This window comes from Heptranchias perlo, chromosome 26 (genome assembly GCF_035084215.1).
Source record: "Heptranchias perlo isolate sHepPer1 chromosome 26, sHepPer1.hap1, whole genome shotgun sequence".
Lineage (NCBI taxonomy): Eukaryota > Metazoa > Chordata > Chondrichthyes > Hexanchiformes > Hexanchidae > Heptranchias > Heptranchias perlo.
The window spans coordinates 14,518,422-14,544,554 of NC_090350.1; positions in this window are offsets into that span (position 1 = coordinate 14,518,422).

The following is a 26,133-nucleotide window of genomic DNA, read 5'->3' on the forward strand; positions in this document are numbered from 1 at the left end:
GAGAAGAAATGAGGCTGACTAATGTGAAAAATGGAAATGAAACACGTGCAGTAAGGGATGCTCTTCTGAGGATGGGGATTCGGGTACATTGGTACAGTTTTATGCTGCATTTATCCCTCTGGTTGCATGATCCGGCAGTATTCAGTGCTGGCATTTCATACAAAAAAAATCAAAGATTCTCCTCAGCAGACGTTCCTCCCTTAGATGAGCGCAAAAAAAAAACCGCATTTCAAATAAGATCAGGGCTCTCAACAAAGCTACTCTCATTTTTAAAGCTGTCTCTAGACTGGACTTCACTTGAAGCCTTCCAAACACAAACATGTCAGTGCTCATTGCTTTTTGAACAGTAGATGTACAGTCCATGTTCTTGCCTGCAAGCCTTCAGCGGCAGATGGTAAAACTAAACTCGGGTTGGTGTCAACTGCTTTTAACAGCCAGGCACTCAAAGAGCAAGAGAATAGTCCAGAGTTTCTGTTAGATTGCACTGGCTATTTCAGCGCTATCCAGCCGAATCAGTGCAAAACATCGAGGAATTTCAATTTACAATTTGGGTTTCCGCAATGTTTTGCGCTGGCTAAATCAAAATCACTCTGAAGCTAGCCCCACCCACAAATCTGGTGAGTTTCCACTGTTTGCGCCCGCCTGCGGCCGTTCGAGGAGGGTTTTAAAATTAAGCTAGTTCTCATGGGCGCAAAGGCTCTAGTAGGTATGGTTTTAAATATTAAAAAAATATTAATTTACTAAGAAACTGACTAGTGTACACCAATTAAAGCAGTAAATGCTTCAGTATAATTTTTTTGAGTCTTTTTCAGTGATTTTAAATCAGGTCACTCACAGGCAGAGGACTGGACACCGTTATTAAAAATGCTTAATGGGATAAACCCATTTTCAGTTGTATTAATCAAACTGCACCAGGTTACCACTCTTAAATACATCTCTTAAGTACATCAATGAATATTTTTTGTCACAAAAAAAAGAAACAATTACATTATGCTAACCTGCCAAATGGCGCTGATTCATGGCAGATTTTATGTTTGTGATTATGTTCATGCATTTTAGTGGAAACTCAATGTAACTTGGCATAAAATGCACCAGGACAATTTTCGGGCCCAATTTGCGCCCAAGTGCCGTGAGCTGCCAAAGCGGAAACTCCAGGCCACGAATGTCTCTAGGCTGACTGCCTTAGCTACTGCAGGTTTTATATCAGTTTTAGAGACACTCTACAATTCTCCTGCAGTGACCAATGCACCATTAGGATGCTCAAACAAAAGAAACTGAGTTTAGCTTTGATAGAAGTTCATCAGACAACCCAGGTCTTGTGCTCTGATCTGGAATGGCTGCAGACGGTTAACACTGGCAAAGAATCCTCTACCATAAATAAAATAAATGACAAAAGGGATGATGGTGCAAGGCAAGGAAGGTGGTAATGGGACAGGTTAAGAAACAAAAGATTGATCGGGAGCAGCTGTAAATGGCAACATCAGAACCATTACCAGCTCCTGCTGTCTGAAAAAATGGGAGCAGTGGTTATGATCTGAAGTTATTGAAATCATTGTTGAGTCTGGAAGTTTGTAAAGTGCCTAAACGAAAGATGAGGTACTGTTCCTCGAACTTAAGTTGAGCTTCATTGGAACAGTGTAAGAGACCGAGGACAGAGAGGTCAGAGTGGGAGTGGGACGGGGAATTAAAATAGTAAGTGACCGGCAGGTCAGGGTCACGCTTGCGGACAGAGCGGAGGTGTTCAGCAAAGCGATCACCCTTTTGTCGTTTAATTACTCCTGCCTTCCACCCTATTGCAGGCCTTCCCTTTTGTTCTTTCATCCCCTCCCCTCCCTACCCTCTGCCCCCCCACCCCCCCGCCCTTCCCCTGGCTCTGTACTTGCTTAAAAACTTTAACTCTTTAACATCTTCCAGTTCTGATGAGAGGTCTTTGACCTGAAACGTTAACTCTGTTTCTTTCTCCACAGACGCTGCCTGACTTGCTGAGCTTCTCCAGCATCTTCTGTTTTTATTTCAGATTTCCAGCATCTGCAGTATTTTCCCTTTGAATCTTCTACCGTGTTTTCTAATCCTTGTGGTAAAATTTAAAATTTTTTAAAATCCTTCTGACGGTATGACAACCAATATTCACAGCCACTAGCAATAATCTAGAGAAAGAACAGTATGTCTGCCTCAATAATAAATGAGGGCGAAGTGCATCAACTACACTCAGTGTAGTTGCCCCTTCCTGAATGCTATTTGAATAAATGCCTGCAATTCTGTCCCACTGAGAAAAAGACTCCTGCTGAAGCTGGACAGTGCTTTTTTTTTTCCCATTTGATGGTATGAAACAAATAAATTGATTTTTGTCCAAAAAGCGAAAAAATATAAATATGGTGAAAAGTCGCTGGAGAGCTTGCAGAGAAAAATAATTTTGCCTGTTACTAAGGAAAACAAACCGTGCACACCTTATTTACATCGTTAGGTACAAACAGACTTTGGAATACCTGAAAAGCGATTGCTTCTTCAGTAAAGTAAAATAAACTATTATATAATTTCCTTTCCTGTTATTAAGTCAGGAGTGTCCTACTCAGCCTGAAAAGGTTCCTCTTTACAGCGCACTAGCTAAGGTGTGTGCTATGTTAACACATGCATGTACCCAAAATTAAACCACTGAAATAAAGCTTTTGGGCCAATATAAAAATGCAAGTGAAACGAGTTTGGTTGCTGATTTTTAATTTGTGAGACCTGCAACTGCACCTGAACTGAGAAATGCAACCCGAAGAGATCTCTTCCTACCACCTGTAAAGATCCAATGTGAAATGAGTTTGGATAGTCTGAAACCAGTCCCTATTGGACACGTGTCTGATACAACTACCCCTAAGAACACAAAGGAATACATTTTTCTCTTCACCATTCAGGTGGTAATCTGGCAGAGCAGCCCCCCCACAACCGATTTTTAATTTCATTGTAATGAAAATGAGGCAGGTTTTATAGCGGGCAATGTTCCCTTCCACCAGATTACCACTCGTGAAGCTGAAAATGTATCCCCAAGACTGGCATTCTAATTCAAAGGGGCCGCAGGGTGACTGCTGTAAGAAACAAAACATTTCAACCACGTGCAACAGAACGTGCTTCTCTGAGGTTGATGAGTGAGGTGCATTGTTGAGGCTGAGAAGAGGGAGGGTTGCTCTGCCTGCACCGAATTAAACTGTAATATATTAAGTAAGCCCCACTCCAGAGACTTGACCACATTATCTACGCTGACACTTTAGTGCTGTACTGAGGGAGTACTGTATTGTTAGAGATGCCATCTTTCAGATGAGACATTAAACCAAGGTCCAGTCTACCCTTTCATGTCGACATGAAAGATCCCCTGCCACTACTTGAAGAAGAGCAGGGGAGTTCTCCAGGTTTCCTGTCCAATATTTATCCCTCAATCAACATCCCAAAATATCTCATTATTGTTTATAGAACCTTGCTTTGTGCAAATTGTCTGCTGCATTTGCCTACATTACAATAATGACTATACTTCAAAAGTAATTAATTGGTTGTGAAGCATTTTAGGACAGCCTCTGAGGATATGAAAGACACTATATAAATGCAAGTTCTTTCTTTTCTTCTGTAACTAACCTAGGAGCTTGATGCCGACTCTGTTGTCCAAAATGGAAAAATTTCCTTTTCCCAGGACTATCATCCCCTTAGAATCATAGAATGGTTACAGCACAGAACAAGGCCATTCAGCCCATTGAACCCGTGCTGGCTCTTTGTAAGATCAATCGAGTTAATCCCATTGCCCTGCCCTTTCCCCATAGCCTACAAATTTTTTCCCTTTAAGTATTTATCCAATCCATTTTTGAAAGCCACGATTGAATCTGCTTCCACCAACCTTTCAGGCAAAGCATTCCAGATCATTATTACTTAAAAAAATGTTTCCTCATGTCGCCTTTGGTTCTTTTGCCAATCACCTTAAATCTGTGTCCTCTGGTTCTCGACCCTTCCGCCAATGGGAACGTTTTCTCTTTATTTACTTTATCTAAACCCTTCATGATTTTGAACATTTCTATCAAATCTCCTCTTAACCTTCTTTGCTCTGAGAACAACCCCAGCTTCTCCTGTCTATCCACATAACTGAAGTCCTTCATCCCTGGAACCATTTGAGTAAATCTTTTCTGCACCCTCTCTAAAACCTTCACATCCTCCCTAAAGTGCGGTGCCCAGAATTGGACACAATACTCCAGATGTGGCTGAAACAGCATTTTATAAAGGTTCAACATAAATTCCTTGCTTTTGTACTCTATGCCTTTATTTATAAAACCCAGGATCTTGTATGCTTTTTTAACCGCTTTCTTAACCTGTCCTGCCACCTTCAAAGAGTTGTGCACAAATAATCCCAGGTCTCTCTGTTCCTGCAACCATTGTTTGATGAGCATGTTATTTTTCGTAAAGTACATCTTCTTTATTAATGCCCATAAGTGACAGGTGTGTATTTAATTGTCATAAATATATATGTTTATTTTCTCTTCACCCCTGTGGATTCCCAGCACCAGTCTTGACATTAATGAAAAAAGTTCTTGCCTGAAGTAAACCGTGGATCACGCATTGGTCTTATAAATGATTGTCAGCCAACTGGGAATTCGACTTGAGGCCTAACTCACAATCTGATGTGGTTAATGTTCTTTCTGCATATGTGATTTAAAAAAAATTTTAAGATCCCATCGTAGCCTATGCTGTCACGACTGTCAGGTAACACTGAAAAACATAAGGCAGTCATCGATCGTAATTGAGCAGCCCCAAACCTCACGTCTGTCTTTATCCTGAGGGACAGTCTCAGTTACAATTTCAGAAAAAACACAACTGGAAACAAAAACAAATCCTTTTCCTTTTTGTTCCTCGATAAATACTGATTTGGAACCTTGACGCAGTAGGAATGAATGATGTACTGACCGTTCATGCCAAATAATCATTTTGTTAGTATAAAGGCTATCAGTATTTAAACATTTATGATTTCTATTCAATTGTGGAGATTGGTATGAAAATAATGAGCAGCAAGAGGAATAGAGTGAGGTAAAATTACAATTCAATATGCATAAAGGGATTGAAAGAGAATATGATTTTGTTTAAATATGGAAACAGTTTAATATAATCTAACCCTGGTGTGATGAAATGACCAGAGTTCTAATGCGTAAATCTAAGTTTTCTGATTATCATTTTTTCTGGGAGATGTTGAAGTTGTGAGACCACTGTGGAATCGGAGATGGCTTCCATTTTATTTCAGAACGGTCTTGTTCCTTCTATCTGCTCTGAGGTAATCCTAGGAGGTTAATTGTTACTTTTTAAAAATTCAATCTCAGGTCTAATCTTGGAGATTGGGACTCTACTCATTGGAGTTCAGAAGAATGAGAGGCGATCTTATTGAAACATATAAGATTGTGAAGGGTCTTGATCGGGTGGATGCAGTAAGGATGTTCCCAAAGATGGGTGAAACTAGAACTAGGGGGCATAATCTTAGAATAAGGGGCTGCTCTTTCAAAACTGAGATGAGGAGAAACTTCTTCACTCAGAGGGTGGTAGGTCTGTGGAATTTGCTGCCCCAGGAAGCTGTGGAAGCTACATCATTAGATAAATTTAAAACAGAAATAGACAGTTTCCTAGAAGTAAAGGGAATTAGGGGTTATGGGGAGCGGGCAGGAAATTGGACATGAAGCTGAGTTCGGATCGGTCAATGCCATGTGGGTGGCGGAGAGGGCCCAGGGGCTATGTGGCCGGGTCCTGCTCCGACTTCTTGTGTTCTTTAGATTTGTGGTTGGGATCAGATCAGCCATGATCTTATTGAATGGCGGAGCAGGCTCGAGGGGCCGATTGGCCTACTCCTGCTCCAATTTCTTATGTTCTTATGTTCTAACAGTCCCCGAGATGTTAGTGAGGAGGACTTTGCAGGGTCGACTGGGCTGGGTATACCTTTGTCATCCTAATTTGATGCCTAGGTCACAGCCGAGTGGTCTGTCCGCTTTTATTATTCTTATTGTTTGTAATGGTTTGATACAACTGAGAAGCTTTCTTGGGCACTTCAGAGTCAACCACATTGTTGTGAGATTGAAGTCACATATAGTCCATATTGGGTAAAGATGGCATGTTTCCTTCCCTAAAGGACACCAGTGAACCAGTTGGGTTTTTATGACATGGTCACTTTACAGATACCAGCTTTTTATTATTTCCAGATTTATTTATTTTAACTGAATTCAAATTCTCAAACTGCCATGGTGAGATTTGAACTCGCGTTCTCTGGATTAGTCGTCCAGTAACATAACCACTACACTACCGTACCCACGATACCCATAGGGGAGTGGGTGAGAGAAAGTGCCCTTAACGAAGAGAAGCTACCATTTTATTAATTATGCAGGCAAGCCGTGATTGATAACTGCAAGGTCATGTGTTTAGTCACCTGTCATACAGGCTGTGAGCTGACAAAAGCAATTATTCTCAGCTGTTGACCACAGCCTTCCTGTAACGATTTCTGTCAACACTTGCAAGTTAATTACTGGAGCACGTTGCTGTGCATTTTTAAAAATTGGTTTATGCACCTCAACCTTTGTTCCCATGCTGACTTCAGTTCGAGGTCTCTGTATTATATTATGCCGTGTGAAAGGAAGGGAGAGGGAAGTATATTCAAAGGCCGTACTAACAAGCACTTAATATTCTCAGATCAACCTTTCGCAACCAGTTTTCAGGAAGGCAGAAGGCTGGAAATGGAGATAGATGCACGGAGAGTCAGCACAGGAGCGAGTTTCACAGAAACCACTTCCAAAAACTAATTGGTAAATTCCCATCAGAGTACAGAGTGCAAGCAGACCCACCTTACTCATGCTAGGTCTACAAGTCTGCATTGCTGCTTCAATCTCCTTATAGATATTAATATGCTGAATCTTTTCTTCATTTCATGACTCCAATTCAGTGCAATTAAACCTTCTATTGCTTATTATGCCGGGGTTGACATAACAACGGAATAGATTATCTCGTCTATTGGATTGATATCAAACAATGCATCATATTGCATCTTAGGTGCAGCTAGAGAAATCTCAAAAATTATATTTAGGATTTTTTTTAGTTCATTTTGATAAGGAATCAGAAATTACCCTCGAGTAAAGAAATATATAGCGAGTCATATTTGACACTTATATATCATAGACACCGAGCACTGTAGTTGAATGCAAAGTGTGTTGTTCATGCTAGGCATAATTATGATTTGAAGAGAGATGCTAAAGCAAGAATCCTGCAGCACCCACAAGAATCTGGCAACTTCCCAGGAAGCCAGGAATATCTATAAGCGACCTGCATTAAATGTCTGGAAGTAGAAGACGACTAGGGGAGTTACCCTAGTGTTCTGGCCAATATTTATCCTTCAATCAACATCACTAAAACAGATAATCTAGTCATTATCAGATTGCTGTTTGTGGGAGCTTGCTGTGTACAAATTGGCTGCTGCGTTTCCTGCATTATGACAGTGACTATACAAAAGTACTTCATTGGCTATAAAGAGCTTTGGTACGTCCTGAGGTCGTGAAAGGCACTGAGTATAGGAACAGGAGAATAGACCAAATGAAGACGTGGCTGCAGGGATGGTGTAGGAGGAAAGGATTTGGATTCCAGGGACATTGGGACTGGTTCTGGGGAAGGTGGGACCTGTACAAGCGGGACGGGTTACACCCGAGCAGGACCAGGACCGATGTCCTCGCGGGGGTGTTTGCTAGTGCTGTTGGGGAAGGTTTAAACTAGAATGGCAGGGGGATGGGAACCTGAGCAGGGAGACAGAGGAGGGGGAAACGAGGATAGAAACAAAAGACAGAAATGGAAGAAGCAATAGTGGAAGACAGAGAAAACAAGGGCGAAAAACTAATAGGACCATAGTGCAAAATAAAACGAAGATGACTAGCAATCTTTAAAAGACAAATCTAAAGGCATTGTGTCTTAATGCGTGGAGCATTCGCAATAAGGTAGATGAATTAACAGTGCAGATAGATATTAACGGTTATGATATAGTTGCGATTACGGAGACATGGCTGCAGGGTGACCAAGGATGGGAACTGAACATCCAGGGGTATTCAATATTTGGGAAGGACAGGCAAAAAAGGAAAGGAGGTGGGGTAGCATTGTTAGTAAAGGAGGAAATCAATGCAATAGTGAGGAAGGATATTGGTTCGGAAAATCACGATGTGGAATCTGTATGGGTGGAGCTAAGAAATACCAAGGGGCAGAAAACATTGGTGGGGGTTGTCCAAACAGTAGTGGAGATGTAGGGGAGGGCATTAAAAAGGAAATTAGAGACGCATGCAGGAAGGATACAACTAAAATCATGGGTGACTTTAATCTACATATAGATTGGTCAAACCAAATTAGCAATAATACTGTGGGGGAGGAATTCTTGGAGTGTGTACGTGATGAATTTCTAGACCAATACATTAAGGAACCAACTAGAGAACAGGCGATCCTAGACTGGGTATTGTGCAATGAGAAAGGATTAATTAACAATCTTGTTGTGCGGGGTCCCTTAGCGAAGAGCGACCATAACATGATAGAATTCCTCATTAAGATGGAGAGTGAAGTAGTTGAATCCGAAACTAGGGTCCTGAATCTAAATAAAGGAAATTATGAAAATATGATGTGCGAGTTGGCTAAGGTAGATTGGGGAACTTTACTAAAAGGGATGACGGTGGATAGGCAATGGCTAATATTTAAAGAACGTGTGCAGGAATTACAACAATTATTCATTCCTGTCTGGCGCAAAAATAAAACAAGAAAGGTGGCTCAACTGTGGCTTACAAAAGAAATTAGCAATAGTATTAGATTCAAAGAGGAGACATATAAAATTGCCAGAAAAAGCGGCAAGCCTGAGGATTGGGAACAGTTCAGAATTCAGCAAAGGAGGACAGAGATTGATTAAGAGGGGAAAAATAGAGTATGAGAGTAAACTAGCAGGGAACATAAAAACTGACTGTAAAAGCTTCTATAACTATGTCAAGAGAAAAAGATTAGTGAAGACAAATGTAGGTCCCTTACAGTCAGAAATGGGGGAAATTATAATGGGGAACAAAGAAATGGCAGAACAATTAAACACATACTTTGGGTCTGTCTTCACAAAGGAGGACACAAATAAACTGCTAGAAATGTTAGGGAACCAAGGGTCTAGTGAGAGGGAGGAACTGAAGGAAATCAATATTAGTTAAAAAATAGTGCTAGGGAAATTAATGGGGCTAAAGGCTGACACATTCCCAGGGCCTGATAATCTACATCCCAGAGTACTAAAGGAAGTGGCCCTGGAAATAGTAAATGCATTGGTGATCATCTTCCAAAATTCTATGGACTCTGGAACAGTTCCTACAGATTGGAGGGTGGCAAATGTAACCCCACTATTACAGACCAGTTAGCCTAACATCAGTAGTGGGGAAAATGCTAGAGTCTATTATAAAAGATGTGATGACAGAACACTTGGAGGGCATTAACCGGATTGGACAAAGTCAGCATGGATTTATGAAGGGGAAATCATGCTTAACAAATTTACTGGAGTTTTTTTGAGGAGGTAACTAGTAGAATAGATAGGGGAGAACCAGTGGATGTGGTGTGTTTGGATTTTCAGAAGGCTTTTGATAAGGTCCCACACAAGAGGTTAGTGTGCAAAATTAAAGCACATGGGATTGGGGGAAATATAGTGGCATGGATTGAGAATTAGTTGACAGACAGGAAATAGAGAGTAGGAATAAACGGGTCTTTTTCCGGGTGGCAGGCAGTGACTAGTGGGGTACCGCAGGGATCAGTGCCTGGGCCCCAGCTATTCACAATATATATCAATGACTTGGATGAGGGAACTAAATGTAATATTTCCAAGTTTGCAGACGACACAAAGCTGGGGTGGAATGTGAGCTGTGAGGAGGATGCAAAGAGGCTCCAATGTGATTTAGACAAGTTGGGTGAGTGGGCAAGAACATGGCAGATGCAGTATAACGTGGATAAATGTGAGGTCATCTACTTTGGTTGTAAAAACAGAAAGGCAGATTATTATCTGAATGGTGATAGATTGGGAAAAGGGGAGGTGCAACGAGACCTGGGTGTCCTTGTACACCAGTCGCTGAAAGCGAGCATTCAGTTGCAGCAAGCAGTTAGGAAGGCGAATGGTAAGTTGGCCTTCATTGCAAGAGGATTTGAAAGCAGGAGCAAGGATGTCTTACTGCAGTTATACAGGGCCTTGGTGAGACCACATCTGGAGTATTGTGTGCAGTTTTGGTCTCCTTATCTGAGGAAGGATGTCCTTGCCATGGAGTGAGTGCAACAAAGGTTTACCAGACTGATTCCTGGGATGGCAGGACTGATGTATGAGGAGAGATTGGGTCGACTAGGCCTATATTCACTAGAGTTTAGAAGAATGAGAGGTGATCTCATCGAAACATATAAAATTCTAACAGGACTAGACAGACTAGATGCAGGGAGGATGTTCCCAATGGCTGGGGAGTCCAGAACCAGGGGTCACAGTCTCAGGGTACTGGGTATGCCATTTAGAACCGAGATGAGGAGAAATTTCTTCACTCAGAGGGTGGTGAACCTGTGGAATTCTCTACCACAGTAGGCAGTGGAGGCCAAGTCATGAGATGTATTTAAGAAGGAGATAGATATATTTCTTAATGCTAAGGGGATCAAGGGATATGGGGAAAAAGCGGGAACAGGGTACTGAGTTAGACGATCAGCCATGATCATTTTGAATGGCGGAGCAGGCCCGAAGGGCCGAATGGCCGACTCTTCCTCCTATTTTCTATGTTTCTATGTAAATGCAAGTTCTTTCTTAGAAGGTAGTAGTAGGAATTTCAAGGTTTCCTGGAAACAAAATGGTGACACAAACACATAGGAAACCTTGCGATGAATTAATTGCAATCTATTCAAGGATCATAAAACCACTTAAAGATCCCAAGCAAGAATCTGAAAGTTGGAATCTACTGACATGATCTTCAACATTTGGACCAGTAAAGTAATTTTTTAGGCGCTTAAAAGAAAAACATTTTATAATTCCCGGGCTTTCATTAGTCAGTGGCCACAAATCAATCTGTTGTTTATTATAATAGTAAAAGGTAAGTAGTGCAATCTTTGGAACTGAAGATCCAGGTTAAATCAGCATGTGGGTTTGGATTTGTCTTTGAAATGTCTGAAGTTCAGCATCTGTAAAGACAAAGTCCCAGTTTTACAAATACAGTCCCCAAGTCAAGCACATACCCATACTCTTTAAAGGAGAAGCTTCTATACAATTTTTAGCTGTGTTGGCTGTGGCTCAGTAGTAGCACACTCGCCTCTGTAGTTAGAAGGTTGTGGGTCCATGTTCAATTCCAGAGACTTGAGCACAAAATCTAGTCTGAAGCTCCAGTCCAGTACTAAAGGAGTGCTGCCCTGTTGGAGATGTCTCCTTTTGCATGAGATGTTAAACCGAGGCCATGTCTGCCCTCTCAGGTGGACATAAAATATCCCATGGCACTATTTTGAAGAAGAGCAGGGAAGTTCTGTCCAATGTCCTGGCCAATATTTACCCCTCAACTAAAAACAGATTATCTGGTCATTATCACATTGCTATTCATGGAACCTTGCTTTGCACAAATTGGCTGACGCATTTCCTACACAGTACCTACACTTCAAAAGTACTTCAATGGCTGTAAAACGTTTTGGGACGTCCTGAGGTCATGAAAGGCACTATATAAATGCATGTCTTTTTTCTTTTTTATATAATCTAAGGAACACACATGATAATTGTCACCATTTTGAAAATCATGGTTCAAACATGAATCACCACCACATTGTTATGTACCTGTCACCCATTAGGCTACTAAGGAGTAGAATTCAAAGAGCTCCAAAATATGAAAAATAAGAATGGAGATAACTTCCATAACTACCATTGAGAATTGGTAGTAGAGTTACCAGCCGTGCTAATTACTATATCACTCGCAAAAATCGTACTTTTCAGCTTTACACGTAGAGTTGAAAAAAGCTGCACTTACCTTCATCTCTGCGTTGCCAGCTAAAGATCACAGTGTGTCTTCCACTCCTGGCATGATGATGATTAAACACGCAGTGCATGCTAGTTACGATTCACAGAAGAACATTTTATCCCTGTATACCTGGGCACTTGTATTTTATTCTAAAAGGCAGGTCTATTTAGCTCCCCCGGTGTCTAAATTAGTCCACATATTGCAGAGACACCAAATTATTCCAAACTAATTTGATTCGAATCTCTCTGAGTTTGGGGATTTCACTTGGCATTCAATCCTAGCAACCAATGTTCAAAAAGAAAAATCAAACGACTCAATTGTTTTGAATGGATGAAAAGAACGACAAGTCCAAGCAACTCCTGCAGAACATCAAAGGTAATGGCTGTCCAAGAAACATGAGCTACATTACCCACTGTGAATGAATGACACTTTTAGCATCGTACACCTTTTTCCAGTATACACTTCTCAGGTAAGAGTTGAAGACAGAGCTCAACTCCCAGCTCAGTGAGTTACTGCTACTATGACAACAACTTGCATTTAATGTAAAGAAACATACCAAGGTGCTTCACAGAAGCATTATCAGATGAAAATGGACTGCAGGAGAAGGGGATATTAGGAAGGGCGATGAAAAGAAGTGGGTTTTAAGGGCGTCTTAATGGCGGAAAGGGAGGTGGAGAGGTGGAGGGCTTCGCGAAGGGAATTCCAGAGCATGCGACCTATGTGGCCGAAGGTTCGACTGCCAAAGGTGGAGTAAAGGGGGAGGAGGAATAAGAGACCAGAGTCGGAGGAGCAGAGAATTCTGGGGGGGAGTTGTAGGGCTGGAGATAGTGAGAATCTAGGCCTTTGAAGGGATTTAAACATGAGGATTAGAATTTTAAATTGTGATGAAAAAGTTTATTGCTGGAGGGTGGATGTTTTCATACTGTTATGAATGTGAAAACAGCCTTGATTATGCATTTGGCCTGCGGTGCAATCACCACGCCAGGCAGCAGCCAAAGGAATTAATGAAAAATCGGGAAAATCAGCTCCTTCAAATTGCCTGGTTGCATCTGTTTGTGGGATTTGGAGTTAGCCACACAAACTAGAATCCACACAGCAAAAACAAATGGGATTGTTGAGTGCCAGGAGCATTCCCCACAGAAATGCAAACTTGGGAATTGTAGCGTGATGGTATCTCAACAACACGACCATCCGATGGAAGAACATTCCGAGAACAGCAGTTATCAAAGCCAGCTGGTGGGGTTTAAAATCAGCCCCTGATATTGGAACCATTTTACCACCTTGACCTTCAGTAAAAATATAGCAATTGCTGATTGAGAATGAGAGATCTCAAACACAAAGGATGATCAGTTTGTTTAAATTAGCATAAATACCAACTGTTCCATATGAAATTCAATCAAAGCCAGAGAACAAATAATCCTTAAATTGTAACTCAATTTATTTTAATGGGAAATAATTCTTTCGAAGTATGATTGCTTACTACAAAATTATTTGTGCAGCAAATTTTTTGTACTAAACTTTTTCTGGTTCCTGAAAAAAAAGACAAAATTAGATTAAAACTAGTTAATTTTGACCAATAAATGTTCCCAGGTGTCCAGCCCCACAGAATTAATAATGTGATGTTATCACACCAGCAGTAGTATCTACCATGATTTTTTTAACTAAAATTAAAACCATGAAATAAAATAAATTGCTTTATGCTGTACCATAAGCAAGCCAGACAGTGCATTCACATTAGAAGTGGTTTCAGCTTTGCTAAACTTGTGTGCTATTAATCAGGTGTCAATGCCTAAACTAACTCCAAAATGGATTGATACTCCTTTGGGGAGTCTCACTCTGCTTCCTTCTAGTGTCAGGTCAGGCACTGAGTCTGGATTCAGGTTGAATTTACACAATGACTGTATGTTTGGCCTGAACTTGACAATTGTACTATAAATGCACCCTAAGGGACCAGTATGGTCAAACTTCGGAGCAGACTATAACTGGACTCTGCTCACTCCAAAATCTCCCTGTTATGGTGATACTGGCCCTTTAACAGTTTATCTTGGTACATTACTGGGAGTACAGCAGCTTTATAATGACTTTCTAAGGCATTTTCTGAAAACCAAACAGACTTACTGTTGTCTTTTTGTAAACTTTGCTGGAACAAATAATGATTGAAATATAAATACTCCAGAATAGAATTTCTATTAAGATCAAATTCTATCTATGGCAAGCTTTCCAATTTCCCCTCATCCCCTCCCCTCGCTTTCTACCGTATCTGCCCCGATATTTACAGGGAGGTGGGGAGGGTGTGGGGGTAGTTGGCGGTGGACGAAAGTGCGGCTGCCAAAGGTGGGGTAAAGGGGGAGGAGGAATGCATAACAGGCCAGAGTCGGAGGAATGGAGGACTGGGGGAGGTTACAGAGATAGTGAGAATCTAGGCCATTGAAGGGATTTAAGTACACTGATGAGAATTTTAAATTGTGGTGACAAAATTTAGTGCTGGAGGGTGGATGTTTTCATACTGTTATGAATGTGAAAACAGCCTTGATTATGCATTTGGCCTGTGGTGCGATCACCACGCAAGACAGCAGAGGAATTAATGAAACATCGAGAAGATCAGCTCCTTCAAATCGTCTGGTTGCATCTGTTTGTGGGATTTGCAGTTAGCCATCACAAACTAGAATCCACAAAGCAAAAACAAATGGGATTGTTGAGCGCCAGGAGCATTCCCCACAGAAATGCAAACTTGGGAATTGTAGCGTGATGGTATCTCAACAACACGACCATCCGATGGAAGAACATTCCTAGAACAGCAGTTATCAAAGCCAGCTGGTGGGGTTTAAAATCAGCCCCTGATATTGGAACCATTTTACCACCTTGACCTTCAGTAAAAATATAGCAATTGCTGATTGAGAATGAGAGATCTCAAACACAAAGGATGATAAGTTTGTTTAAATTAGCATAAATACCAACTGTTCCATATGAAATTCAATCAAATAATCCTTAAATTGTAACTCAATTTATTTTAATGGGAAATAATTCTTTCGAAGTATGATTGCTTACTACAAAATTATTTGTGAAGATAATTTTTTGTACTAAACTTTTTCTGGTTCCTGAAGAAAAAGAGAAAATTATCTTAGTTAATTTTGACTAACAAATGTTCCCAGGTGTCCAGCCCTACAGAATTGATAATGTGATGTTATCACACCAGCATTAGTATCTACCATGAAATTTTTAACTAAATACAAAAACCATGAAATAAAATAAATTGCTTTATGCTGTACCATAAGCAAGTCAATTGTAAACAATTTTACAACACCAAGTTATAGTCCAACGATTTTTATTTGAAATCTACAAGCTTTCGGAGGCTTCCTCCTTCCTCAGGTAAATGTCAGGAGCTCCTTGAAGCCTACGCATTTATACATCATAGAACAATACATGGTGTTTACAGACTGCCCCTGCAACTGCCCGTTGCCAAGGCAATCAACGTGTTCAGACAGAGAGGTGTCACCTACAGAACCCCCGAATACACATTCAACAAAAAAACAAACAGGAAAAAAAAACAGAGAGAGGCAGAAACATCCGGAAGGCAGAGAAAGCCAGCAAATGACCCATTATATTAAAAACAGATAGCTTTTGTTCGCTGGTGGGGTAACGTGTAGCGTGACATGAACCCAAGATCCCAGTTGAGGCCGTCCTCATGGGTGCGGAACTTGGCTATCAATTTCTGCTCGACGATTTTGCGTTGTCGTGTGTCTCGAAGGCCGCCTTGGAGAACGCTTACCCGAAGATCGGTGGCTGAATGTCCCTGACTGCTGAAGTGTTCCCCGACTGGGAGGGAACCCTCCTGTCTGGCGATTGTTGCGCGGTGTCCGTTCATCCGTTGTCGCAGTGTCTGCATGGTCTCGCCAATGTACCATGCTCCGGGGCATCCTTTCCTGCAGCGTCTGAGGTAGACAACGTTGGCCGAGTCACAGGAGTATGAACCATGCACCTGGTGGGTGGTGTCCTCTCGTGTGATGGTGGTATCTGTGTCGATGATCTGGCATGTCTTGCAGAGGTTACCGTGGCAGGGTTGTGTGGTGTCGTGGACGCTGTTCTCCTGAAAGCTGGGTAATTTGCTGCGAACGATAGTCTGTTTGAGGTTGGGTGGCTGTTTAAAGGTGAGTAGTGGAGGTGTGGGGAAGGCCATAGCGAGGTGTTCGTCGTCATTGATGACATGTTGAAGGCTGCGGAGAACATGGCGTAGTTTCTCCGCTCCGGGGAAGTACTGGACGACGAAGGGTACTCTGTTGGTTGCGTCCCGTGTTAGTCTTCTGAGGAGGTCTATGCGATTTTCCGCTGTGGCCCGTCGGAACTGTCGATCGATGAGTCGAGCGTCATATCCCGTTCTTACCAGGGCGTCTTTCAGAGTCTGTAGGTGTCCATCCCGTTCCTCCTCGTCTGAGCAGACCCTGTGTATTCGCAGGGCCTGTCCATAGGGGATGGCCTCTTTGACGTGGTTAGGGTGGAAGCTGGAAAAGTGGAGCATCGTGAAGTTGCCCGTGGGCTTGAGGTAGAGTGAGGTGCTGAGGTGCCCGTCTTTGATGGAGATTCGTGTGTCCAAGAAAGAAACTGATTCTGAGTAGTAGTCCATGGTGAGCTTGATGGTGGGATGGAACTTGTTGATGTTATCGTGTAGTCTCTTTAGTGATTCCTTGCCGTGGGTCCATAGAAAGAAAATGTCGTCGATGTATCTGGTGTATAGCGTTGGTTGGAGGTCCTGTGCAGTGAAGAAGTCCTGCTCGAACTTGTGCATGAAAATGTTGGCGTATTGGGGTGCAAATTTGGTCCCCATGGCTGTTCCGTGTGTTTGGGTAAAGAACTGGTTATCGAAGGTGAAGACATTGTGATCCAGGATGAAGCGGATGAGTTGCAGGATGGCGTCTGGAGATTGGCTGTTGTTGGTGTTGAGTATTGATGCTGTCGCAGCGATGCCGTCATCGTGGGGGATACTGGTGTGGAGTGCCGAGACATCCATCGTGGTGAGAAGTGTTCCTGGTTCAACTGGTCCGTGGGTACTGAGTTTTTGTAGGAAGTCTGTAGTGTCGCGACAGAAGCTGGGGGTTCCCTGTACGATGGGTTTCAGGATGCCCTCGATGTATCCAGAGAGGTTCTCACACAGGGTTCCGTTGCCTGATACGATAGGACGTCCGGGTGTGTTGGCTTTGTGTATCTTTGGGAGGCAGTAGAAGTCTCCCACGCGGGGAGTACGTGGGATGAGAGTGCGTAGGATGCTTTGAAGGTCTGGATCGAAGGTCTTGATCAGTTTGTTGAGCTGGTGGGTGTGTTCTTTGGTCGGATCTGCGGGTAACCGTCTGTAGTGTTCCTGGTTGTCCAGTTGTCGGTATGCTTCTTTGCAATAGTCCGTTCTGTTCTGTATGACGATGGCTCCTCCTTTGTCCGCTGGTTTGATGACGATGTTGCGGTTGGTCTTGAGAGTGTTGATGGCGTTGCGTTGTGCTCGGGTGACATTCTGGACTGTCTTCTGAGTGCGCCTGATGAATCTGGCATTGACGCATTTCCTGACAGCTTGAGCATACATGTCAAGCTGAGGGCAGCGACCCTCCAGAGGAGTCCAGTTTGACTCTGTCCTCTTCGGTTGCTGTACGGCGGATCCCTCTGTCTGCTGTTCCGGATCATTGATTGTCTCATTGGGTTCGCTGTTGAAATCTTGGGGTTTGTGGTAGAATTCCCAGAGCCTCATTCTCGTAGCTGGTCTGCTGTGTCCTGAGTACAGGTTGAGAGTATGGACTCTATCTGAGTTTCAAGGTTGCGGCGTCTGCTGTACGAGATGGTTGCGGAGTGTGCGAGAGGTACGACGGCAGAGTCTCTCAGCGTAATCCGAGTTGTATGTGGACCTGAGTGGGTTCGTGATCTGGAATCTTTTCGGGATCTTGTCCTCTGCGGACACAGAGGAATTCATCAGGAGAATGAGGCTCTGGGAATTCTACCACAAACCCCAAGATTTCAACAGCGAACCCAATGAGACAATCAATGATCCGGAACAGCAGACAGAGGGATCCGCGGTACAGCAACCGAAGAGGAAAGAGTCAAACTGGACTCCTCCGGAGGGTCGCTGCCCTCAGCTTGACATGTATGCCCAAGCTGTCAGGAAATGCGTCAATGCCAGATTCATCAGGCGCACTCAGAAGACAGTCCAGAATGTCACCCGAGCACAACGCAACGCCATCAACGCTCTCCAGACCAACCGCAACATCGTCATCAAACCAGCGGACAAAGGAGGAGCCATCGTCATACAGAACAGAACGGACTATTGCAAAGAAGCATACCAACAACTGGACAACCAGGAACACTACAGACGGTTACCCGCAGATCCGACCAAAGAACACACCCACCAGCTCAACAAACTGATCAAGACCTTCGATCCAGACCTTCAAAGCATCCTACGCACTCTCATCCCACGTACTCCCCGCGTGGGAGACTTCTACTGCCTCCCAAAGATACACAAAGCCAACACACCCGGACGTCCTATCGTATCAGGCAACGGAACCCTGTGTGAGACCCTCTCTGGATACGTCGAGGGCATCCTGAAACCCATCGTACAGGGAAACCCCAGCTTCTGTCGCGACACTACAGACTTCCTACAAAAACTCAGTACTTACGGACCTGTTGAACCAGGAACACTTGTCACCACGATGGATGTCTCGGCACTCGACACCAGTATCCCCCACGATAACGGCAAGGCTGCGACAGCATCAATACTCAACACCAACAACAGCCGATCTCCAGACGCCATCCTACAACTCATCCGATTCATCCTGGATCACAATGTCTTCACCTTCGATAACCAGTTCTTTACCCAAACACACGGAACAGCCATGGGGACCAAATTTGCACCCCAATATGCCAACATTTTCATGCACAAGTTCGAGCAGGACTTCTTCACTGCACAGGACCTCCAACCAACGCTATACACCAGATACATCGACGACATTTTCTCTCCATGGACCCACGGCGAAGAATCACTAAAGAGACTACACGATAACATCAACAAGTTCCATCCCACCATCAAGCTCACCATGGACTACTCCTCAGAATCAGTTTCTTTCTTGGACACACGAATCTCCATCAAAGACGGGCACCTCAGCACCTCACTCTACCGCAAGCCCACGGACAACCTCACGATGCTCCACTTTTCCAGCTTCCACCCTAACCACGTCAAAGAGGCCATCCCCTATGGACAGGCCCTGCGAATACACAGGGTCTGCTCAGACGAGGAGGAACGGGATGGACACCTACAGAATCTGAAAGACGCCCTGGTAAGAACGGGATATGACGCTCGACTCATCGATCGACAGTTCCGACGGGCCACAGCGAAAAATCGCATAGACCTCCTCAGAAGACTAACACGGGACGCAACCAACGGAGTACCCTTCGTCGTCCATTACTTCCCCGGAGCGGAGAAACTACCCCATGTTCTCCGCAGCCTTCAACATGTCATCAATGATGACGAACACCTCGCTATGGCCATCCCCACACCTCCACTACTCGCCTTTAAACAGCCACTCAACCTCAAACAGACCATCGTTCGCAGCAAATTACCCAGCTTTCAGGAGAACAGTGTCCACGACACCACACAACCCTGCCACGGTAACCTGTGCAAGACATGCCAGATCATCGACCCAGATACCACCGTCACACGAGAGGACACCACCCACCAGGTGCATGGTTCATACTCCTGTGACTCGGCCAACGTTGTCTACCTCATACGCTGCAGGAAAGGATGCCCCGGAGCATGGTACATTGGCGAGACCATGCAGACACTGCGACAATGGATGAACGGACACCGCGCAACAATCGCCAGACAGGAGGGTTCCCTCCCAGTCGGGGAACACTTCAGCAGTCAGGGACATTCAGCCACTGATCTTCGGGTAAGCGTTCTCCAAGGCGGCCTTCGAGACACACGACAACGCAAAATCGTCGAGCAGAAATTGATAGCCAAGTTCCGCACCCATGAGGACGGCCTCAACTGGGATCTTGGGTTCATGTCACGCTACACGTTACCCCACCAGCGAACAAAAGCTATCTGTTTTTAATATAATGGGTCATTTGCTGGCTTTCTCTGCCTTCCGGATGTTTCTGCCTCTCTCTGTTTTTTTTTCCTGTTTGTTTTTTTGTTGAATGTGTATTCGGGGGTTCTGTAGGTGACACCTCTCTGTCTGAACACGTTGATTGCCTTGGCAACGGGCAGTTGCAGGGGCAGTCTGTAAACACCATGTATTGTTCTATGATGTATAAATGCGTAGGCTTCAAGGAGCTCCTGACATTTACCTGAGGAAGGAGGAAGCCTCCGAAAGCTTGTAGATTTCAAATAAAAATCGTTGGACTATAACTTGGTGTTGTAAAATTGTTTACAATTGTCAACCCCAGTCCATCACCGGCATCTCAATATCATAAGCAAGTCAGACAGTGCATTCACACTAGAAGTGGTTTCCTGTACGGAGTCTCACTCTGTTTCACTCGAGCATCAGGTCATGCCCTGCGTCCGGATTCGGATTGCATTTACATTATGACTGTACGGTTGGCACTGAACATGATAGTTGTAGTGTAAATGCACCCTATGGGACCAACATTGTCATACTTTAGAGCAGACTGTTACACATCTCAGTATGTTCCATAATCTCCCTGTTATGGTGACACTGGCCCTTTAACAGTTCAGCTTGGTACATCACTGGCAGTAATGCAGCTTTATGATGTGTCTCTAAGACATTTTCTGAAAACCAAACAGACTTGCGATTGTCTTTTTTGTAAACTTTGCTGGATTAAATAGTGATTGAAATATAAATACTCCAGAATAGCATTCTTATTAAGATCAAATTCTATCTATGGCAAGTTTCCCAATTTCACCTCGTCCCCTACCCCGTTTTCTACGGCATAGGAGAGGGAGGGAGGGAGGTTTAGCAGTTGGGAAACCCGGAAGTACGGGATCCACAGCGGTCCTGCCAAATTTAACAGCAGGACCTGATTAACATTTTTGGACTCTGTTTCCCAGTCACAGCCAGCCAGTTTGAGAGGTTGGCTGGCAGTCGGGCGGGTAGGCCTGCATCACCAGGCTGCAGCCAGGGAGCGGGAAGGAGGGAGAGATCATGGGTCTATGGGTCATTGGTGGGGGGGGGGGGAGGATGGAGAGAACATCAGCGGGGGGGCCCAGAGAATATTTAAATGAGGGACCCGCTTCCGGAGAGCAAGTTAGTCGCTCCCCTCCCCCTCCCCAACCTGCCTCCATTAAAACCGGAAGAGGGCGCGATGGAGGTGGTTGGGGTCGCATTTTCTTTATTTTTAACCCCCGCCCATCCTGGGGGATTAAAATTACCCTCATAGACTCTAGATTATATTTCTTGCTATTGTTACTCAATTCCGTGAGTTGCCAAAGCTCGGTCCAGCATTTGAGAGGTTAAACTGAGTGCTGTAGTCAGATAAGAAACCACATCACTCTGCTTGTCATATTCAGTCATCTCGAGGATCACATGACGCAGTGCTGCGCAGGTAGAGACACCGTCAAAGGCAATATGGATGGGTAGGATATGTTTGGGATGGTGGGGGGAGAGGGGGAATGATGAAATTATAGTGGTCATAACAAAAAGGCAGCATGTTATGAAGATGGCAGGAAAGTGATGAGTGGGAGACAAGGAACAATCGTTCACTGAGATAAAAGTAGGAAAGAGAATAAATATATAAAGACTGGAATTCCTGTGCAAAGAGATAAAGAAGAGCCAGTAAACAGGGTCCATTGCACTGATGCCGAGACAAAGAGAGAATTCCCTCGTATATGTAGAGAGAAACAAGAGTCCAGCGTATCACACAGAGGCAGCGGAGCAAATTTATTCTGGGCAGATGGGGAGGCAGGTAAGGGCGAAGCCTTGTGTATAATAATGTACATGATAGGGGTGAGAGGTCTGACTTATCCAGGTTTGAATTTAGGTTTTATTCAGAAAACTTTCAGATCGTCCTGCTATTGAGTAAAACAAGAAGAGTAGAAAACATGAAGGTGGGTAAACTTTTGTCATGTAACAGGTCAAATGCATGGGTTATTGTTTCTCTTCTGATTCTCACTGCTCAATAAAAAGGGAGTTGTTTCTTTGGGGTAAATTTTAACCCCCAAGAATGGATGGATTGGGGGTGGGTGGACAGTAAAAATACTACGTTTTTGGAGTGGAACCGCATCCCGGTTCTAACCCACCTACTTCCAGGTTTGATCCAAACACGTTTGGATGCGTACGTGCATCTGACACTCGCAAAGGAGGCCAATATTTAAAGGGCCAATTTAGATTTTTACAGTACTTCATGCTATTCACTTGTTGTGTATTGAGTTACACAAACCTTATTAACTTCTCCTGAACGTGTCTCCTGTGGCCTCTGACTCACGCCATGGAAACGGAGGCGAGTTACAGCAGGCCCTCATTTGTATATTTAAACCAGTGATTGACACGTGAATAAAAGGTGAGTTTTTGCAGCAGAGCAATCAGTTCTCTCAGACAAACCTTTGGCTGGGAGTTCTTTGTGTTTAGACTGAGATTTCTTTGTTCACACTCAGGATTCTTGTGTTCAGACACATTTACCTACATTTTGGACCACCTCAAACTGGATGGGGGTGCGCAATGGATTTATTCTACAGTACATCTGAGGAGGAGGCACATCACCATCCACGGCAGGCACGGCGCACAGTTCTGGGAGTTGCAGGTCCACAAGACGGGTGCGCCACAAGGACCTGCAGAAGAGCACAGAGGGGCCCAGGTTGCAGGAGGTACTACCCATGTGAGTGGGTGTGCAGGCAGAGGCTGCACTTCCTGCACCTCTCTGAGGACCAGTGTCTACACAGGCTCAGATTGAGTCGCCAGGTGGTGGCAGACATCTGCATGCTCCTTCATGCAGAGCTGTTCACAACTGAGCCTGGTGGCCATGCATTGTCCGTCACAGTTAAAGACACCACTGCCTTCAATTTCTTCACCTCCGGATCCTTCCAGGGCACCACCAGTGACATCTCCAGGATCCCTCAGTCATCTACACATAAGTGTAAAAGACAGGTCACGGGTGGCTTCTTTGCCAGGGCATCCAACTATGTCAGCTTCCCCATCGTCGACATCAGCCAGACTGAGAGAGCAGTGGGTTTCCACTCTGGCTGGCTTCCCATGGGTACAGGGTGCGACTGATTGCACACAAGTAGCAATCCGAGGACCTCCACATGAGCCAGGACTGTTCATCAACCAAAAGGGCTATCACTCCATCAATGCGCAACTGGTGTGCGACCACCAGAGAAGGTTTCTGCAGGTGTGTGCCAAATTCCCTGGCAGCTGCCATGACTCCTTAATTTTGCGTGAATCCAACATTTCGGACCTCTTCCAGCACAAGACAGTCTTAAGGGCTGGCTCCTTGGAGACAAGGGGTTACCCCCTGCAGACGTGGCTCATGACATCTGTGAGAAATCCCAACAACGAGGCACATCGGCGGTGCAATGACAGTCACATCATCACCAGGTCTGTTATTGAACAAGCCATAGGAATGCTGAAGATATGCTTCAGGCGTCTGGATTGATCTGGGGGAGCTCTTCAGTACCCATCAGCGAGGGTGTGTAGAATAATAGTCGTGTGTTGTGTCCTGCACAACATCGCTCGACAGAGAGGTTTATGATGGAGGAGCTCCAATGCGCTCATGAAACATCCTCATCTGCCGGCAACATTGAAGAAGACAGTGAGGAGGAGGGAGGAGGAGGACGACGATGGGCAATCCATCGGCAGAGCAGCGGCGCACATGGCTGCTCATGATACCAGGGAGTCACTCATATCTGATAGATTCTCATAAGGAGATCTGCAAACTGAAGATAGTGAACTACTCAGACCACATGGAAAAACCACCACCGACAACACCAGCGCTCCCCCCCCCCCCCCCACCCACCGCTTGCACAAAACAGCCCTTTGACACGTTGAATCGACGGCATCAAGTCTTGCCGTTCATGATGAAGCACATGCAAGGGCGCTTTCACAAAAAGGACTGGAGAATGGACATAACGTGGCAGAAGTGGTGACAATTATAACATTTAATGTGCAGGTAAGAAAAAACAAATATAAATGAAAAAGATGACATTGCATCAGATAACCTTGCTGATTACAAAACCTTAGCCTTCCTCTTCCTACTGCTTCTACGTGGTGCATCGCTGTGGCTTCAGCAGAGGTAGTGGCAGATTGTTCGGGTCCCTGCCTTGACTGCTGAGATGCTCTCAGCCTACGCCCTCTGGGTTTTGGAGCCCATGAGGGCCCCGCCAAAGACTGCTCCATCTGCACCTGTGCAGAGGCAGACTCGGACATCAGGAGAGCAGGCAACATTGCGGGTACTGGTTGGTGGGGGTGGGTGGGGGGGCAACGGGTGAGATGTGGGAGCACTTTGAGTAGAGTCACCACTTCCATGTTCCCTTTCGCCATCATCCCTCTTCTGGGCCAGGGCCACATCATTCCTACTGCTCTGCTGGACAACAGCTTGGAGCATATTTGTGACGCATTCTAAGGCCATGGCTAAAGTATCTGTCTGCCTGTTTAAGGTGGCAGACATGTTGGCATCCAGAGTCTGCTCGGCCGTTGTCATGGCCTGAATGGACTCTTCATAGAGCCGCACGTGAAGCTCAATCGAGGCTGCCATTCTCTCCATCGCAGACATTCCCGCACTTATCTGTGCCACCCTTGCATTTATGCTGGAGGCGGACTCCTCCATCCTCTCCACTATTGTGGAGAGTGTGCTTGGCACGTTTTCCAGTACCTCGCAAAGTGCAGCTGTACCTCTATCATTCTCACTCGCAACCATGTCCCTCGAGGTACAGCACCTGCGTCCAGCTGAGCAGAGCTTGGAGATCAGTGCGTCTCCCGATGTGGACTCTCCACAGCTGCCCCTGCCATCAGTGTCTGCTCGTGTTCACTTGTGAGTGTTGAATCACCAGGTGACAATCCAACTATCTGCCTAACAGGACCACCGAAGTGCCAGTGACTGTGCTGGTGCATGGCTCGATATGATGTGACGGTGCGCCCTCAGAGGGATGGAGCTCCTCTGAGGAATCGCACTGTTCCATGGCGCGCACCTCCTCATCAATCCTTGAAGGCCCTGGAAGAGAACATAAAGCAATATGAAGAATCATCGCAGCAGTTGGTTTGCAGTGAGCATACTGAGGTGTGCAACAGGTCAATCATTGATAACATCAATTCATGATGTGTGTGAAGGATGTCAGAGTTCTGTAACCAGCCGTTTTCAGGTTGCCAGTCTCGCCATCTTCGATGGCCAGGTATTCAACCATGCGGCTGAGCTCTGTGGCCTCCTCCTCCTCCGCCTCTGTCAGGGACACTACTTGTGGTGGCCCCCCTCCAGTCCTACTCCTCTCTCGTGCATTTTGCGGTCTCTTCCCCTACAAGGGGAGAAAGAACAGACATGTGAGTGAGTGAGTGAGGGTGACAGGGTCACCCGATGGACTCATTGCTTTGGGTGAGGCTGCCAAAGAAAGAGATGAGTCAGAGGGTGAGTATCAGACAGATTTATCACGTTGCATCAGGATTGGGGTGAGTGGGAGTGGTGGGATCACAAATGGGGAGGTGAGGAATTGCACAGAAAGTGAAGGTAAGTTGATAATGAGCCTTAAGTGGGTGTGAGGAGTGATGTGATGGAGTAAGCTTGGCAGGACAGAGTGAGAAGGGGTAATGTGCACCACAGGATGTAGGTGAATCAGTAACTGTTCTCACTTTTCCTGACCTGGTTAGGTCATTAAAGTGCTTCCTTACCACAGTGCTCCTGCTGCTCAGCTCCTCTGCCACCTCGAGCCAAGCCTTCTTGGTGGCAGAGGCAGGGCGCTTCCTCCAATCAGCCGCGTATAGTATGCCCCTCCTGCTCCTCAAACCAGCCAGTAGCAACCCAAGAGAAGAATCGTTAAACTGGGGGGCTGCCTTAATCCTTTAGGGCTCCATATTTGCAAATTTCTCATTTCTCCCTCCAAATCCATGGTTGCAATGGCTCTTTAAATACTCCAGTTTCCAGCACATCATTCGGGTGTGCAGTATGCCTGCTGCACAGCTATGAGACATGAAACCCGGAAGTTATAATAAGGGCCTTCAAT